This window comes from Stenella coeruleoalba (genome assembly GCF_951394435.1).
Source record: "Stenella coeruleoalba genome assembly, contig: scaffold_34, whole genome shotgun sequence".
Taxonomy (NCBI): Eukaryota; Metazoa; Chordata; class Mammalia; order Artiodactyla; family Delphinidae; genus Stenella; species Stenella coeruleoalba.
Genome location: NW_027646159.1, coordinates 2,363,519 through 2,381,365, shown reverse-complemented (window position 1 = coordinate 2,381,365; position 17,847 = coordinate 2,363,519). Strand labels below are relative to the sequence as shown.

Here is a 17,847-nt window from a genome sequence, read left to right as displayed (position 1 = left end):
TATGGATTGCTATGTCTCCAAAAGAGAATCAAGCATGTGTACAGGGGCATAAACGCAGCAGTGATAGGATTGGAGAGGTTCGGTGAGCAAATGAAGACCCTTTGAAGTCATATTGCATGGTACCCATTCCACGGGTTTCAACTACCCAGGTTTAAGGTATTCTTCCTTCAGCTAAAACATGCATGTGGAACCCAGAGTATGATCGACCATGTGAACGGGAGACGTGTTCAAATATGTCTCAGTTTTCCTCCCCTGGTACTCTGGTGCAACATTCCAGACGCTTTACTAACACTCTCCCCACTTGGAGAGTCAGTGCCTTTAACCTCCTGTTTGGCCCAGTTTGCAATTTCTGCGGAAGATGAACAGGAATAGCGAGAACCAAAGAAAGGCTAGCTGGAGGTGTCTGGACGGGCAAATTTAACTCTCATTTCCCACCAGGAAGAGGAATTAACCAAAGGCTCAGCGTACCGTGCCGGAACCAGATTAGGGCCTGAAGCCATCCTGCGGTGTTGCGGCCAGGTCAAAAGAAAGCGAGTTGAAGAAAGGAGCTCAGGGGCACTGTAATTCACAAACGTGCAGAGTTATAAATGACAGCTACCGTCCAAAAATAGACTGAAGTAAGGCTGCCAAGAGGACTTGAATGCGGGGCAGAATTGCAGGAAACCGATTTCAGGAGGTAGACTGGAATTGCATTGAAAGCATAGGAAATGAGGCAGAACGTCCACAATGATGCACTTGGCCAAAAAGGGCGTATGCGTTTTTTCCTGAATATATTCAGGAAAAAACGCATACGCCCTTTTTGGCCAACCAAGCAAGCTTGCAAAGGAAATCTGCACTACAATGAAGTCTCACTTCCCCCCGGTCAAAAGGGCCATCTGAAAAATGTGTAAAATCCAGAAAGGCAGGACAGGCCATGGAGAACTGGGAGCCTTGTTATGCTGATGGGCGGGATGTAAATTGCCAACAGACACTCCGGAGAAGTGTATGGTGTTTCCTGAAACATCTAAAAAACAAAGCAACAGAGCCTAGGGCACTGCCACTTATGGTCCTATAGCTTAGGGAAATTAAAATCAAAAAGACACAGCCACCCCAAAGTTTGGGACGCCTCTGTTTACAAGAACCTCATTTACCATACAAGTTCAATATCACAGAAAGTGAAAAATGGATAAAGAACTTGTGGTACTTACGTACAATGCAGTATCACTCAGCAATGAAATCTATGTCATCAGGCCCGTAGCAGCATAATGAGTGGATTCAGGTACGATGATTCTAACTGAAATAAGTCACACAGAAAAAGAAACATCAAAAGATATCACTAATACACGGAATGTAAACTTGGCTACACAGGAACTGAATTCCAAAACAGAACAGGGTCTCAAATTTAGAAAACCAACTTATGCTTGCTTAAGGGGAAAGGTGAGTTGAGGTGCTGCATAAAACCAGAGATTGAAATGAGCACAGATAAAGTTCCTTAAGCCAAATATGGAACAGACAAGAGCTACTCCTTGCTCAACGAAATGATCTCAACACCCCATATTAAACGCCTAAGAATGTACCTGACTAGTAAGTATCTTAAAACCTAGGGATTGCTATGTCTCCGAAAGAGAATCAAGCGTGTGTACTGGGGCATAAATGCAGCAGTGATAGGATTGGAGAGGTTCGGTGAGCAAATGAAGACCCTTTGAAGTCATATTGCATGGTACCCATTCCACGGGTCTCAACTCTCCAGGTTTAAGGTATTCTTCCTTCAGTTAAAACATGCATGTGGAACCCAGAGTATGATCAACCATGTGATCGGGAGACGTGTTCAAATATGTCTCAGTTTTCATACCCTGGTACTCGGGTGCAACATTCCAGATGCTTTACTAACACTCTCCCGCCTTGGACAGTCAGTGCCTTTAACCTCCTGTTTGGCCCAGGAGGGGCCAAATATTTCCAACTACCCAGGTTTAAGGTATTCTTCCTTCAGCTAAAACATGCATGTGGAACCTAGAGTATGATCAACCATGTGATCGGGAGACGTGTTCAAATATGTCTCAGTTTTCGTACCCTGGTACTCGGGTGCAACATTCTAGACGCTTTACTAACACTCTCCCGACTTGGAGAGTCAGTCCCTTTAACCTCCTGTTTGGCCCAGTTTGCAATTTCTGCGGAAGATGAACAGGAATAGCGAGAACCAATGAGAGACTAGCTGGAGGTGTCTGGACGGGCAAATTTAACTCTCATTTCCCACCAGGAAGAGGAATTAACCAAAGGTTCAGCGTGCCGTGCCGGAACCAGATTAGGGCCTGAAGCCGTCCTGCGGTGTTGCGGCCAGCTCACAAGAAAGCGAGTTGAAGAAAGGAGCTCAGGGGCACTGTAATTCACAAACCTGCAGAGTTATAAATGACAGCTATCGTCCAAAAATATACTGAAGTAAGGCGGCCAGGAGGACTTGAAAGCGGGGCAGAATTGCAGGAAACCGATTTCAGGAGGTAGACTGGAATTGCATTGAAAGCATAGGAAAAGAGGCAGAACGTCCACAATGATGCACTTGGCCAAAAAGGGCGTATGCGTTTTTTCCTGAATATATTCAGGAAAAAACGCATACGCCCTTTTTGGCCAACCAAGCAAGCTTGCAAAGGAAATCTGCACTACAATGAAGTCTCACTTCACCCCGGTCAAAAGGGCCATCTGAAAAAAGTGTAAAATCCAGAAAGGCAGGACAGGCCATGGAGAACTGGGAGCCTTGTTATGCTGATGGGCGGGATGTAAATTGCCAACAACCACTCGGGAGAAGTGTATGGTGTTTCCTGAAACATCTAAAAAACAAAGCAACAGAACCTAGGGCACTGCCACTTATGGTCCTATAGCTTAGGGAAATTAAAATCAAAAAGACACAGGCACCCCAAAGTTTGGAACGGCTCTGTTTACAAGAACGTCGTTTACAGTACAAGTTCAACATCGCAGAAAGTGAAAAATGGAGAAAGAACTTGTGGTATTTACTTACAAAGCAATATCACTCAGCAATGAAATCTGTGTCATCAGGCCCTTAGCAGCACAATGAGTGGATTCAGCTATGATGATTCTAACTGAAATAAGTCACACAGAAAAAGAAACATCATAAGATATCAGTAATACACGGAATGGAAACTTGGCTACACAGGAACAGAATTACAGAAAAGAACAGGGTATCAAATTTAGAAGACCAACTTATGCTTGCTTAAGGGGAAAGGTGAGTTGGGGTGCTGCATAAAACCAGAGATTGAAATGAGCACAGATAAAGTTCCTTAAGTCAAATATGGAATAGACAAGAGCTACTCCTTGCTCAACGAAATGGACTCAACACCGCATATTAAACGCCTAAGAATGTACCTGACTAGTAAGTATCTTAAAACCTATGGATGGCTATGTCTCCAAAAGAGAATCAAGCATGTGTACAGGGGCATAAACGCAGCAGTGATAGGATTGGAGAGGTTCGGTGAGCAAATGAAGACCCTTTGAAGTCATATTGCATGGTACCCATTCCACGGGTTTCAACTACCCAGGTTTAAGGTATTCTTCCTTCAGCTAAAACATGCATGTGGAACCTAGAGTATGATCAACCATGTGATCGGGAGACGTGTTCAAATATGTCTCAGTTTTCGTACCCTGGTACTCGGGTGCAACATTCCAGACACTTTACTAACACTCTCCCGACTTGGAGAGTCAGTCCCTTTAACCTCCTGTTTGGCCCAGTTTGCAATTTCTGCGGAAGATGAACAGGAATAGCGAGAACCAATGAGAGACGAGCTGGAGGTGTCTGGACAGGCAAATTTAACTCTCATTTCCCACCAGGAAGAGGAATTAACCAAAGGCTCAGCGTGCCGTGCCGGAACCAGATTAGGGCCTGAAGCCATCCTGCGGTGTTGCGGCCAGCTCAAAAGAAAGCGAGTTGAAGAAAGGAGCTCAGGGGCACTGTAATTCACAAACCTGCAGAGTTATAAATGACAGCTATCGTCCAAAAATAGACTGAAGTAAGGCTGCCAAGAGGACTTGAAAGCGGGGCAGAATTGCAGGAAACCGATTTCAGGAGGTAGACTGGAATTGCATTGAAAGCATAGGAAAAGAGGCAGAACGTCCACAATGATGCACTTGGCCAAAAAGGGCGTATGCGTTTTTTCCTGAATATATTCAGGAAAAAACGCATACGCCCTTTTTGGCCAACCAAGCAAGCTTGCAAAGGAAATCTGCACTACAATGAAGTCTCACTTCCCCCCGGTCAAAAGGGCCATCTGAAAAAAGTGTAAAATCCAGAAAGGCAGGACAGGCCATCGAGAACTGGGAGCCTTGTTATGCTGATGGGCGGGATGTAAATTGCCAACAACCACTCGGGAGAAGTGTATGGTGTTTCCTGAAACATCTAAAAAACAAAGCAACAGAGCCTAGGGCACTGCCACTTATGGTCCTATAGCTTAGGGAAATTAAAATCAAAAAGACACAGCCACCCCAAAGTTTGGGACGCCTCTGTTTACAAGAACCTCGTTTACAGTACAAGTTCAACATCGCAGAAAGTGAAAAATGGATAAAGAAGTTGTGGTATTTACTTACAAAGCAATATCACTCAGCAATGAAATCTGTGTCATCAGGCCCTTAGCAGCACAATGAGTGGATTCAGGTATGATGATTCTAACTGAAATAAGTCACACAGAAAAAGAAACATCATAAGATATCAGTAATACACGGAATGGAAACTTGGCTACACAGGAACTGAATTACAGAACAGAACAGGGTCTCAAATTTAGAAAACCAACTTATGCTTGCTTAAGGGTAAAGGTGAGTTGGGGTGCTGCATAAAACCAGAGATTGAAATGAGCACAGATAAAGTTCCTTAAGCCAAATATGGAATAGACAAGAGCTACTCCTTGCTCAACGAAATGGACTCAACACCCCATATTAAACGCCTAAGAATGTACCTGACTAGTAAGTATCTTAAAACCTATGGATTGCTATGTCTCCGAAAGAGAATCAAGCATGTGGACAGGGGTATAAACGCAGCAGTGATAGGATTGGAGAGGTTCGGTGAGCAAATGAAGACCCTTTGAAGTCATATTGCATGGTACCCATTCCACGGGTTTCAACTACCCAGGTTTAAGGTATTCTTCCTTCAGCTAAAACATGCATGTGGAACCTAGAGTATGATCAACCATGTGATCGGGAGACGTGTTCAAATATGTCTCAGTTTTCGTACCCTGGTACTCGGGTGCAACATTCCAGACGCTTTACTAACACTCTCCCGACTTGGAGAGTCAGTGCCTTTAACCTCCTGTTTGGCCCAGTTTGCAATTTCTGCGGAAGATGAACAGGAATAGCGAGAACCAATGACAGACTAGCTGGAGGTGTCTGGACGGGCAAATTTAACTCTCATTTCCCACCAGGAAGAGGAATTAACCAAAGGCTCAGCGTGCCGTGCCGGAACCAGATTAGGACCTGAAGCCATCCTGCGGTGTTGCGGCCAGGTCACAAGAAAGCGAGTTGAAGAAAGGACCTCAGGGGCATTGTAATTCACAAACCTTCAGAGTTATAAATGACAGCTATCGTCCAAAAATAGACTGAAGTAAGGCTGCCAAGAGGACTTGAAAGCGGGGCAGAATTGCAGGAATCCGATTTCAGGAGGTAGACTGGAATTGCATTGAAAGCATAGGAAAAGAGGCAGAACGTCCACAATGATGCACTTGGCCAAAAAGGGCGTATGCGTTTTTTCCTGAATATATTCAGGAAAAAACGCATACGCCCTTTTTGGCCAACCAAGCAAACTTGCAAAGGAAATCTGCACTACAATGAAGTCTCACTTCCCCCCGGTCAAAAGGGCCATCTGAAAAAAGTGTAAAATCCAGAAAGGCAGGACAGGCCATGGAGAACTGGGAGCCTTGTTATGCTGATGGGCGGGATGTAAATTGCCAACAGACACTCGGGAGAAGTGTATGGTGTTTCCTGAAACATCTAAAAAACAAAGCAACAGAGCCTAGGGCACTGCCACTTATGGTCCTATAGCTTAGGGAAATTAAAATCAAAAAGACACAGCCACCCCAAAGTTTGGGATGCCTCTGTTTACAAGAACCTCGTTTACAGTACAAGTTCAACATCGCAGAAAGTGAAAAATGGATAAAGAAGTTGTGGTATTTACTTACAAAGCAATATCACTCAGCAATGAAATCTATGTCATCAGGCCCTTAGCTGCACAATGAGTGGATTCAGGTATGATGATTCTAACTGAAATAAGTCACACAGAAAAAGAAACATCATAAGATATCAGTAATACACGGAACGGAAACTTGGCTACACAGAAACTGAATTACAGAACAGAACAGGGTCTCAAATTGAGAAAACCAACTTATGCTTGCTTAAGGGTAAAGGTGAGTTGGGGTGCTACATAAAACCAGAGATTGAAATGAGCACAGATAAAGTTCCTTAAGCCAAATATGGAATAGACAAGAGCTACTCCTTGCTCAACGAAATGGACTCAACACCGCATATTAAACGCCTAAGAATGTACCTGACTAGTAAGTATCTTAAAACCTATAGATTGCTATGTCTCCGAAAGAGAATCAAGCATGTGTACAGGGGCATAAACGCAGCAGTGATAGGATTGGAGAGGTTCGGTGAGCAAATGAAGACCCTTTGAAGTCATATTGCATGGTACCCATTACACGGGTCTCAACTCTCCAGGTTTAAGGTATTCTTCCTTCAGCTAAAACATGCATGTGGAACCCAGAGTATGATCAACCATGTGAACGGGAGACGTGTTCAAATATGTCTCAGTTTTCCTCCCCTGGTACTCGGGTGCAACATTCCAGACGCTTTACTAACACTCTCCCGACTTGGAGAGTCAGTCCCTTTAACCTCCTGTTTGGCCCAGTTTGCAATTTCTGTGTAAGATGAACAGGAATAGCGAGAACCAATGAGAGGCTAGCTGGAGGTGTCTGGACGGGCAAATTTAACTCTCATTTCCCACCAGGAAGAGGAATTAACCAAAGGCTCAGCATGCCGGGCCGGAACCAGATTAGGGCCTGAAGCCATCTTGCGGTGTTGCGGCCAGGCCACAAGAAAGCGAGTTGAAGAAAGGAGCTCAGGGGCACTGTAATTCACAAACCTGCAGAGTTATAAATGACAGCTATCGTCCAAAAATAGACTGAAGTAAGGCTGCCAAGAGGACTTGAAAGCGGGGCAGAATTGCAGGAAACCGATTTCAGGAGGTAGACTGGAATTGCATTGAAAGCATAGGAAAAGAGGCAGAACGTCCACAATGATGCACTTGGCCAAAAAGGGCGTATGCGTTTTTTCCTGAATATATTCAGGAAAAAACGCATACGCCCTTTTAGGCCAACCAAGCAAACTTGCAAAGGAAATCTGCACTACAATGAAGTCTCACTTCTCCCCGGTCAAAAGGGCCATCTGAAAAAAGTGTAAAATCCAGAAAGGCAGGACAGGCCATGGAGAACTGGGAGCCTTGTTATGCTGATGGGCGGGATGTAAATTGCCAACAGACACTCAGGAGAAGTGTATGGTGTTTCCTGAAACATCTAAAAAACAAAGCAACAGAGCCTAGGGCACTGCCACTTATGGTCCTATAGCTTAGGGAAATTAAAATCAAAAAGACACAGCCACCCCAAAGTTTGGGATGCCTCTGTTTACAAGAACCTCGTTTACAGTACAAGTTCAACATCGCAGAAAGTGAAAAATGGATAAAGAATTTGTGGTATTTACTTACAAAGCAATATCACTCAGCAATGAAATCTATGTCATCAGGCCCTTAGCTGCACAATGAGTGGATTCAGGTATGATGATTCTAACTGAAATAAGTCACACAGAAAAAGAAACATCATAAGATATCAGTAATACACGGAATGGAAACTTGGCTACACAGGAACTGAATTACAGAACAGAACAGGGTCTCAAATTTAGAAAACCAACTTATGCTTGCTTAAGGGTAAAGGTGAGTTGGGGTGCTGCATAAAACCAGAGATTGAAATGAGCACAGATAAAGTTCCTTAAGCCAAATATGGAATAGACAAGAGCTACTCCTTGCTCAACGAAATGGACTCAACACCGCATATTAAACACCTAAGAATGTACCTGACTAGTAAGTATCTTAAAACCTATAGATTGCTATGTCTCCGAAAGAGAATCAAGCATGTGTACAGGGGCATAAACGCAGCAGTGATAGGATTGGAGAGGTTCGGTGAGCAAATGAAGACCCTTTGAAGTCATATTGCATGGTACCCATTACACGGGTCTCAACTCTCCAGGTTTAAGGTATTCTTCCTTCAGCTAAAACATGCATGTGGAACCCAGAGTATGATCAACCATGTGAACGGGAGACGTGTTCAAATATGTCTCAGTTTTCCTCCCCTGGTACTCGGGTGCAACATTCCAGACGCTTTACTAACACTCTCCCGACTTGGAGAGTCAGTCCCTTTAACCTCCTGTTTGGCCCAGTTTGCAATTTCTGTGTAAGATGAACAGGAATAGCGAGAACCAATGAGAGGCTAGCTGGAGGTGTCTGGACGGGCAAATTTAACTCTCATTTCCCACCAGGAAGAGGAATTAACCAAAGGCTCAGCATGCCGGGCCGGAACCAGATTAGGGCCTGAAGCCATCCTGCGGTGTTGCGGCCAGGCCACAAGAAAGCGAGTTGAAGAAAGGAGCTCAGGGGCACTGTAATTCACAAACCTGCAGAGTTATAAATGACAGCTATCGTCCAAAAATAGACTGAAGTAAGGCTGCCAAGAGGACTTGAAAGCGGGGCAGAATTGCAGGAAACCGATTTCAGGAGGTAGACTGGAATTGCATTGAAAGCATAGGAAAAGAGGCAGAACGTCCACAATGATGCACTTGGCCAAAAAGGGCGTATGCGTTTTTTCCTGAATATATTCAGGAAAAAACGCATACGCCCTTTTTGGCCAACCAAGCAAGCTTGCAAAGGAAATCTGCACTACAATGAAGTCTCACTTCCCCCCGGTCAAAAGGGCCATCTGAAAAAAGTGTAAAATCCAGAAAGGCAACAGGCCATTGAGAACTGGGAGCCTTGTTATGCTGATGGGCGGGATGTAAATTGCCAACAGACACTCCGGAGAAGTGTATGGTGTTTCCTGAAACATCTAAAAAACAAAGCAACAGAGCCTAGGGCACTGCCACTTATGGTCCTATAGCTTAGGGAAATTAAAATCAAAAAGACACAGCCACCCCAAAGTTTGGGATGCCTCTGTTTACAAGAACCTCATTTACAGTACAAGTTCAACATCGCAGAAAGTGAAAAATGGATAAAGAAGTTGTGGTATTTACTTACAAAGCAATATCACTCAGCAATGAAATCTGTGTCATCAGGCCCTTAGCAGCACAATGAGTGGATTCAGGTATGATGATTCTAACTGAAATAAGTCACACAGAAAAAGAAACATCATAAGATATCAGTAATACACGGAATGGAAACTTGGCTACACAGGAACTGAATTACAGAACAGAACAGGGTCTCAAATTTAGAAAACCAACTTATGCTTGCTTAAGGGTAAAGGTGAGTTGGGGTGCTGCATAAAACCAGAGATTGAAATGAGCACAGATAAAGTTCCTTAAGCCAAATATGGAATAGACAAGAGCTACTCCTTGCTCAACGAAATGGACTCAACACCCCATATTAAACGCCTAAGAATGTACCTGACTAGTAAGTATCTTAAAACCTATGGATTGCTATGTCTCCGAAAGAGAATCAAGCATGTGGACAGGGGTATAAACGCAGCAGTGATAGGATTGGAGAGGTTCGGTGAGCAAATGAAGACCCTTTGAAGTCATATTGCATGGTACCCATTCCACGGGTTTCAACTACCCAGTTTTAAGGTATTCTTCCTTCAGCTAAAACATGCATGTGGAACCTAGAGTATGATCAACCATGTGATCGGGAGACGTGTTCAAATATGTCTCAGTTTTCGTACCCTGGTACTCGGGTGCAACATTCCAGACGCTTTACTAACACTCTCCTGACTTGGAGAGTCAGTCCCTTTAACCTCCTGTTTGGCCCAGTTTGCAATTTCTGCGGAAGATGAACAGGAATAGCGAGAACCAATGAGAGACTAGCTGGAGGTGTCTGGACGGGCAAATTTAACTCTCATTTCCCACCAGGAAGAGGAATTAACCAAAGGCTCAGCGTGCCGTGCCGGAACCAGATTAGGACCTGAAGCCATCCTGCGGTGTTGCGGCCAGGTCACAAGAAAGCGAGTTGAAGAAAGGACCTCAGGGGCATTGTAATTCACAAACCTTCAGAGTTATAAATGACAGCTATCGTCCAAAAATAGACTGAAGTAAGGCTGCCAAGAGGACTTGAAAGCGGGGCAGAATTGCAGGAATCCGATTTCAGGAGGTAGACTGGAATTGCATTGAAAGCATAGGAAAAGAGGCAGAACGTCCACAATGATGCACTTGGCCAAAAAGGGCGTATGCGTTTTTTCCTGAATATATTCAGGAAAAAACGCATACGCCCTTTTTGGCCAACCAAGCAAACTTGCAAAGGAAATCTGCACTACAATGAAGTCTCACTTCCCCCCGGTCAAAAGGGCCATCTGAAAAAAGTGTAAAATCCAGAAAGGCAGGACAGGCCATGGAGAACTGGGAGCCTTGTTATGCTGATGGGCGGGATGTAAATTGCCAACAGACACTCGGGAGAAGTGTATGGTGTTTCCTGAAACATCTAAAAAACAAAGCAACAGAGCCTAGGGCACTGCCACTTATGGTCCTATAGCTTAGGGAAATTAAAATCAAAAAGACACAGCCACCCCAAAGTTTGGGATGCCTCTGTTTACAAGAACCTCGTTTACAGTACAAGTTCAACATCGCAGAAAGTGAAAAATGGATAAAGAAGTTGTGGTATTTACTTACAAAGCAATATCACTCAGCAATGAAATCTATGTCATCAGGCCCTTAGGTGCACAATGAGTGGATTCAGGTATGATGATTCTAACTGAAATAAGTCACACAGAAAAAGAAACATCATAAGATATCAGTAATACACGGAACGGAAACTTGGCTACACAGAAACTGAATTACAGAACAGAACAGGGTCTCAAATTGAGAAAACCAACTTATGCTTGCTTAAGGGTAAAGGTGAGTTGGGGTGCTACATAAAACCAGAGATTGAAATGAGCACAGATAAAGTTCCTTAAGCCAAATATGGAATAGACAAGAGCTACTCCTTGCTCAACGAAATGGACTCAACACCGCATATTAAACGCCTAAGAATGTACCTGACTAGTAAGTATCTTAAAACCTATAGATTGCTATGTCTCCGAAAGAGAATCAAGCATGTGTACAGGGGCATAAACGCAGCAGTGATAGGATTGGAGAGGTTCGGTGAGCAAATGAAGACCCTTTGAAGTCATATTGCATGGTACCCATTACACGGGTCTCAACTCTCCAGGTTTAAGGTATTCTTCCTTCAGCTAAAACATGCATGTGGAACCCAGAGTATGATCAACCATGTGAACGGGAGACGTGTTCAAATATGTCTCAGTTTTCCTCCCCTGGTACTCGGGTGCAACATTCCAGACGCTTTACTAACACTCTCCCGACTTGGAGAGTCAGTCCCTTTAACCTCCTGTTTGGCCCAGTTTGCAATTTCTGTGTAAGATGAACAGGAATAGCGAGAACCAATGAGAGGCTAGCTGGAGGTGTCTGGACGGGCAAATTTAACTCTCATTTCCCACCAGGAAGAGGAATTAACCAAAGGCTCAGCATGCCGGGCCGGAACCAGATTAGGGCCTGAAGCCATCTTGCGGTGTTGCGGCCAGGCCACAAGAAAGCGAGTTGAAGAAAGGAGCTCAGGGGCACTGTAATTCACAAACCTGCAGAGTTATAAATGACAGCTATCGTCCAAAAATAGACTGAAGTAAGGCTGCCAAGAGGACTTGAAAGCGGGGCAGAATTGCAGGAAACCGATTTCAGGAGGTAGACTGGAATTGCATTGAAAGCATAGGAAAAGAGGCAGAACGTCCACAATGATGCACTTGGCCAAAAAGGGCGTATGCGTTTTTTCCTGAATATATTCAGGAAAAAACGCATACGCCCTTTTAGGCCAACCAAGCAAACTTGCAAAGGAAATCTGCACTACAATGAAGTCTCACTTCTCCCCGGTCAAAAGGGCCATCTGAAAAAAGTGTAAAATCCAGAAAGGCAGGACAGGCCATGGAGAACTGGGAGCCTTGTTATGCTGATGGGCGGGATGTAAATTGCCAACAGACACTCAGGAGAAGTGTATGGTGTTTCCTGAAACATCTAAAAAACAAAGCAACAGAGCCTAGGGCACTGCCACTTATGGTCCTATAGCTTAGGGAAATTAAAATCAAAAAGACACAGCCACCCCAAAGTTTGGGATGCCTCTGTTTACAAGAACCTCGTTTACAGTACAAGTTCAACATCGCAGAAAGTGAAAAATGGATAAAGAATTTGTGGTATTTACTTACAAAGCAATATCACTCAGCAATGAAATCTATGTCATCAGGCCCTTAGCTGCACAATGAGTGGATTCAGGTATGATGATTCTAACTGAAATAAGTCACACAGAAAAAGAAACATCATAAGATATCAGTAATACACGGAATGGAAACTTGGCTACACAGGAACTGAATTACAGAACAGAACAGGGTCTCAAATTTAGAAAACCAACTTATGCTTGCTTAAGGGTAAAGGTGAGTTGGGGTGCTGCATAAAACCAGAGATTGAAATGAGCACAGATAAAGTTCCTTAAGCCAAATATGGAATAGACAAGAGCTACTCCTTGCTCAACGAAATGGACTCAACACCGCATATTAAACACCTAAGAATGTACCTGACTAGTAAGTATCTTAAAACCTATAGATTGCTATGTCTCCGAAAGAGAATCAAGCATGTGTACAGGGGCATAAACGCAGCAGTGATAGGATTGGAGAGGTTCGGTGAGCAAATGAAGACCCTTTGAAGTCATATTGCATGGTACCCATTACACGGGTCTCAACTCTCCAGGTTTAAGGTATTCTTCCTTCAGCTAAAACATGCATGTGGAACCCAGAGTATGATCAACCATGTGAACGGGAGACGTGTTCAAATATGTCTCAGTTTTCCTCCCCTGGTACTCGGGTGCAACATTCCAGACGCTTTACTAACACTCTCCCGACTTGGAGAGTCAGTCCCTTTAACCTCCTGTTTGGCCCAGTTTGCAATTTCTGTGTAAGATGAACAGGAATAGCGAGAACCAATGAGAGGCTAGCTGGAGGTGTCTGGACGGGCAAATTTAACTCTCATTTCCCACCAGGAAGAGGAATTAACCAAAGGCTCAGCATGCCGGGCCGGAACCAGATTAGGGCCTGAAGCCATCCTGCGGTGTTGCGGCCAGGCCACAAGAAAGCGAGTTGAAGAAAGGAGCTCAGGGGCACTGTAATTCACAAACCTGCAGAGTTATAAATGACAGCTATCGTCCAAAAATAGACTGAAGTAAGGCTGCCAAGAGGACTTGAAAGCGGGGCAGAATTGCAGGAAACCGATTTCAGGAGGTAGACTGGAATTGCATTGAAAGCATAGGAAAAGAGGCAGAACGTCCACAATGATGCACTTGGCCAAAAAGGGCGTATGCGTTTTTTCCTGAATATATTCAGGAAAAAACGCATACGCCCTTTTTGGCCAACCAAGCAAGCTTGCAAAGGAAATCTGCACTACAATGAAGTCTCACTTCCCCCCGGTCAAAAGGGCCATCTGAAAAAAGTGTAAAATCCAGAAAGGCAACAGGCCATTGAGAACTGGGAGCCTTGTTATGCTGATGGGCGGGATGTAAATTGCCAACAGACACTCGGGAGAAGTGTATGGTGTTTCCTGAAACATCTAAAAAACAAAGCAACAGAGCCTAGGGCACTGCCACTTATGGTCCTATAGCTTAGGGAAATTAAAATCAAAAAGACACAGCCACCCCAAAGTTTGGGATGCCTCTGTTTACAAGAACCTCATTTACAGTACAAGTTCAACATCGCAGAAAGTGAAAAATGGATAAAGAAGTTGTGGTATTTACTTACAAAGCAATATCACTCAGCAATGAAATCTATGTCATCAGGCCCTTAGCTGCACAATGAGTGGATTCAGGTATGATGATTCTAACTGAAATAAGTCACACAGAAAAAGAAACATCATAAGATATCAGTAATACACGGAATGTAAACTTGGCTACACAGGAACTGAATTACAGAACAGAACAGGGTCTCAAATTTAGAAAACCAACTTATGCTTGCTTAAGGGTAAAGGTGAGTTGGGGTGCTGCATAAAACCAGAGATTGAAATGAGCACAGATAAAGTTCCTTAAGCCAAATATGGAATAGACAAGAGCTACTCCTTGCTCAACGAAATGGACTCAACACCGCATATTAAACGCCTAAGAATGTACCTGACTAGTAAGTATCTTAAAACCTATTGATTGCTATGTCTCTGAAAGAGAATCAAGCATGTGTACAGGGGCATAAACGCAGCAGTGATAGGATTGGAGAGGTTCGGTGAGCAAATGAAGACCCTTTGAAGTCATATTGCATGGTACCCATTCCACGGGTTTCAACTACCCAGGTTTAGGGTATTCTTCCTTCAGCTAAAACATGCATGTGGAACCTAGAGTATGATCAACCATGTGATCGGGAGACGTGTTCAAATATGTCTCAGTTTTCGTACCCTGGTACTCGGGTGCAACATTCCAGACGCTTTACTAACACTCTCCCGACTTGGAGAGTCAGTCCCTTTAACCTCCTGTTTGACCCAGTTTGCAATTTCTGCGGAAGATGAACAGGAATAGCGAGAACCAATGAGAGACTAGCTGGAGGTGTCTGCACGGGCAAATTTAACTCTCATTTCCCACCAGGAAGGGGAATTAACCAAAGGCTCAGCATGCCGTGCCGGAAACAGATTAGGGCCTGAAGCCATCCTGCGGTGTTGCGGCCAGGTCACAAGAAAGCGAGTTGAAGAAAGAAGCTCAGGGGCACTGTAATTCACAAACCTGCAGAGTTATAAATGACAGCTATCGTCCAAAAATATACTGAATTAAGGCTGCCAAGAGGACTTGAAAGCGGGGCAGAATTGCAGGAAACCGATTTCAGGAGGTAGACTGGAATTGCATTGAAAGCATAGGAAAAGAGGCAGAACGTCCACAATGATGCACTTGGCCAAAAAGGGCGTATGCGTTTTTTCCTGAATATATTCAGGAAAAAACGCATACGCCCTTTTTGGCCAACCAAGCAAACCTGCAAAGAAAATCTGCACTACAATGAAGTCTCACTTCCCCCCGGTCAAAAGGGCCATCTGAAAAAAGTGTAAAATCCAGAAAGGCAGGACAGGCCATGGAGAACTGGGAGCCTTGTTGTGCTGATGGGCGGGATGTAAATTGCCAACAGACACTCGGGAGAAGTGTATGGTGTTTCCTGAAACATCTAAAAAACAAAGCAACAGAGCCTAGGGCACTGCCACTTATGGTCCTATAGCTTAGGGAAATTAAAATCAAAAAGACAGAGCCACCCCAAAGTTTGGGACGCCTCTGTTTACAAGAACCTCGTTTACCGTACAAGTTCAATATCACAGAAAGTGAAAAATGGATAAAGAACTTGTGGTACTTACGTACAATACAGTATCACTCAGCAATGAAATCTATGTCATCAGGCCCGTAGCAGCATAATGAGTAGATTGAGGTACGATGATTCTAACTGAAATAAGTCACACAGAAAAAGAAACATCATAAGATATCACTAATACACGGAATATAAACTTGGCTACACAGGAACTGAATTCCAAAACAGAACAGGTTCTCAAATTTAGAAAACCAACTTATGCTTGCTTAAGGGGAAAGGTGAGTTGGGGTGCTGCATAAAACCAGAGATTGAAATGAGCACAGATAAAGTTCCTTAAGCCAAATATGGAATAGACAAGAGCTACTCCTTGCTCAACGAAATGGACTCAACACCGCATATTAAACGCCTAAGAATGTACCTGACTAGTAAGTATCTTAAAACCTATGGATTGCTATGTCTCCGAAAGAGAATTAAGCATGTGTACAGGGGCATAAACGCAGCAGTGATAGGATTGGAGAGGTTCGTTGAGCAAATGAAGACCCTTTCAAGTCATATTGCATGGTACCCATTCCACGGGTTTCAAGTACCCAGGTTTTAGGTATTCTTCCTTCAGCTAAAACATGCATGTGGAACCCAGAGTATGATCAACCATGTGATCGGGAGACGTGTTCAAATATGTCTCAGTTTTCCTCCCCTGGTACTCGGGTGCAACATTCCAGACGCTTTACTAACAGTCTCCCCACTTGGAGAGTCAGCGCCTTTAACCTCCTGTTTGGCACAGTTTGCAATTTCTGCGGAAGATGAACAGGAATAGCGAGAACCAATGAGAGACTAGCTGGAGGTGTCTGGATGGGCAAATTTACCTCTCATTTCCCACCAGGAAGAGGAATTAACCAAAGGCTCAGCGTGCCGTGCCAGAACCAGATTAGGGCCTGAAGCCATCCTGCGGTGTTGCGGCCAGGTCACAAGAAAGCAAGTTGAAGAAAGGAGCTCAGGGGCACTGTAATTCACAAACCTGCAGAGTTATAAATGTCAGCTATCGTCCAAAAATAGACTGAAGTAAGGCTGCCAAGAGGACTTGAAAGCGGGGCAGAATTGCAGGAAACCGATTTCAGGAGGTAGACTGGAATTGCATTGAAAGCATAGGAAAAGAGGCAGAACGTCCACAATGATGCACTTGGCCAAAAAGGGCGTATGCGTTTTTTCCTGAATATATTCAGGAAAATAATCAGGAATATATTCAGGAAAAAACGCATACGCCCTTTTTGGCCAACCAAGCAAGCTTGCAAAGGAAATCTGCACTACAATGAAGTCTCACTTCCCCCCGGTCAAAAGGGCCATCTGAAAAAAGTGTAAAATCCAGAAACGCAGGACAGGCCATGGAGAACTGGGAGCCTTGTTATGCTGATGGGCGGGATGTAAATTGCCAACAACCACTTGGGAGAAGTGTATGGTGTTTCCTGAAACATCTAAAAAACAAAGCAACAGAACCTAGGGCACTTCCACTTATGGTCCTATAGCTTAGGGAAATTAAAATCAAAAAGACACAGCCACCCCAAAGTTTGGAATGGCTCTGTTTACAAGAACCTCGTTTACAGTACAAGTTCAACATCGCAGAAAGTGAAAAATGGATAAAGAAGTTGTGGTATTTACTTACAAAGCAATATCACTCAGCAATGAAATCTGTGTCATCAGGCCATTAGCAGCACAATGACTGGATTCAGGTATGATGATTCTAACTGAAATAAGTCACACAGAAAAAGAAACATCATAAGATATCAGTAATACACGGAATGGAAACTTGGCTACACAGGAACTGAATTACAGAACAGAACAGGGTCTCAAATTTAGAAAACCAACTTATGCTTGCTTAAGGGGAAAGGTGAGTTGGGGTGCTGCATAAAACCAGAGATTGAAATGAGCACAGATAAAGTTCCTTAAGCCAAATATGGAATAGACAAGAGCTACTCCTTGCTCAACGAAATGGACTCAACACCGCATATTAAACGCCTAAGAATGTACCTGACTAGTAAGTATCTTAAAACCTATGGATTGCTATGTCTCCGAAAGAGAATCAAGCATGTGTACAGGGGCATAAACGCAGCAGTGATAGGATTGGAGAGGTTCGTGAGCAAATGAAGACCCTTTGAAGTCATATTGCATGGTACCCATTCCACGGGTTTCAACTACCCAGGTTTAAGGTATTCTTCCTTCAGCTAAAACATGCATGTGGAACCTAGAGTATGATCAACCATGTGATCGGGAGACGTGTTCA

At 43.9% G+C, this 17,847-nt stretch overlaps 2 long non-coding RNA genes across 5 annotated transcripts in view; both read right to left on the bottom strand.

Moving 5' to 3' along the window:
* Window positions 1-3,071, bottom strand: part of LOC307181297 — a 118,101-nt gene extending 115,030 nt beyond the window's left edge. The window contains exon 1 of the long non-coding RNA XR_013826375.1: window positions 2,990-3,071. This is a non-coding gene — a long non-coding RNA (uncharacterized lncRNA). The remainder of the gene's footprint in view (window positions 1-2,989) is intronic.
* Window positions 1-17,847, bottom strand: part of LOC307181295 — a 1,377,052-nt gene that overhangs the window by 1,170,109 nt on the left and 189,096 nt on the right. The gene's annotated exons all lie outside the window — the stretch shown is intronic.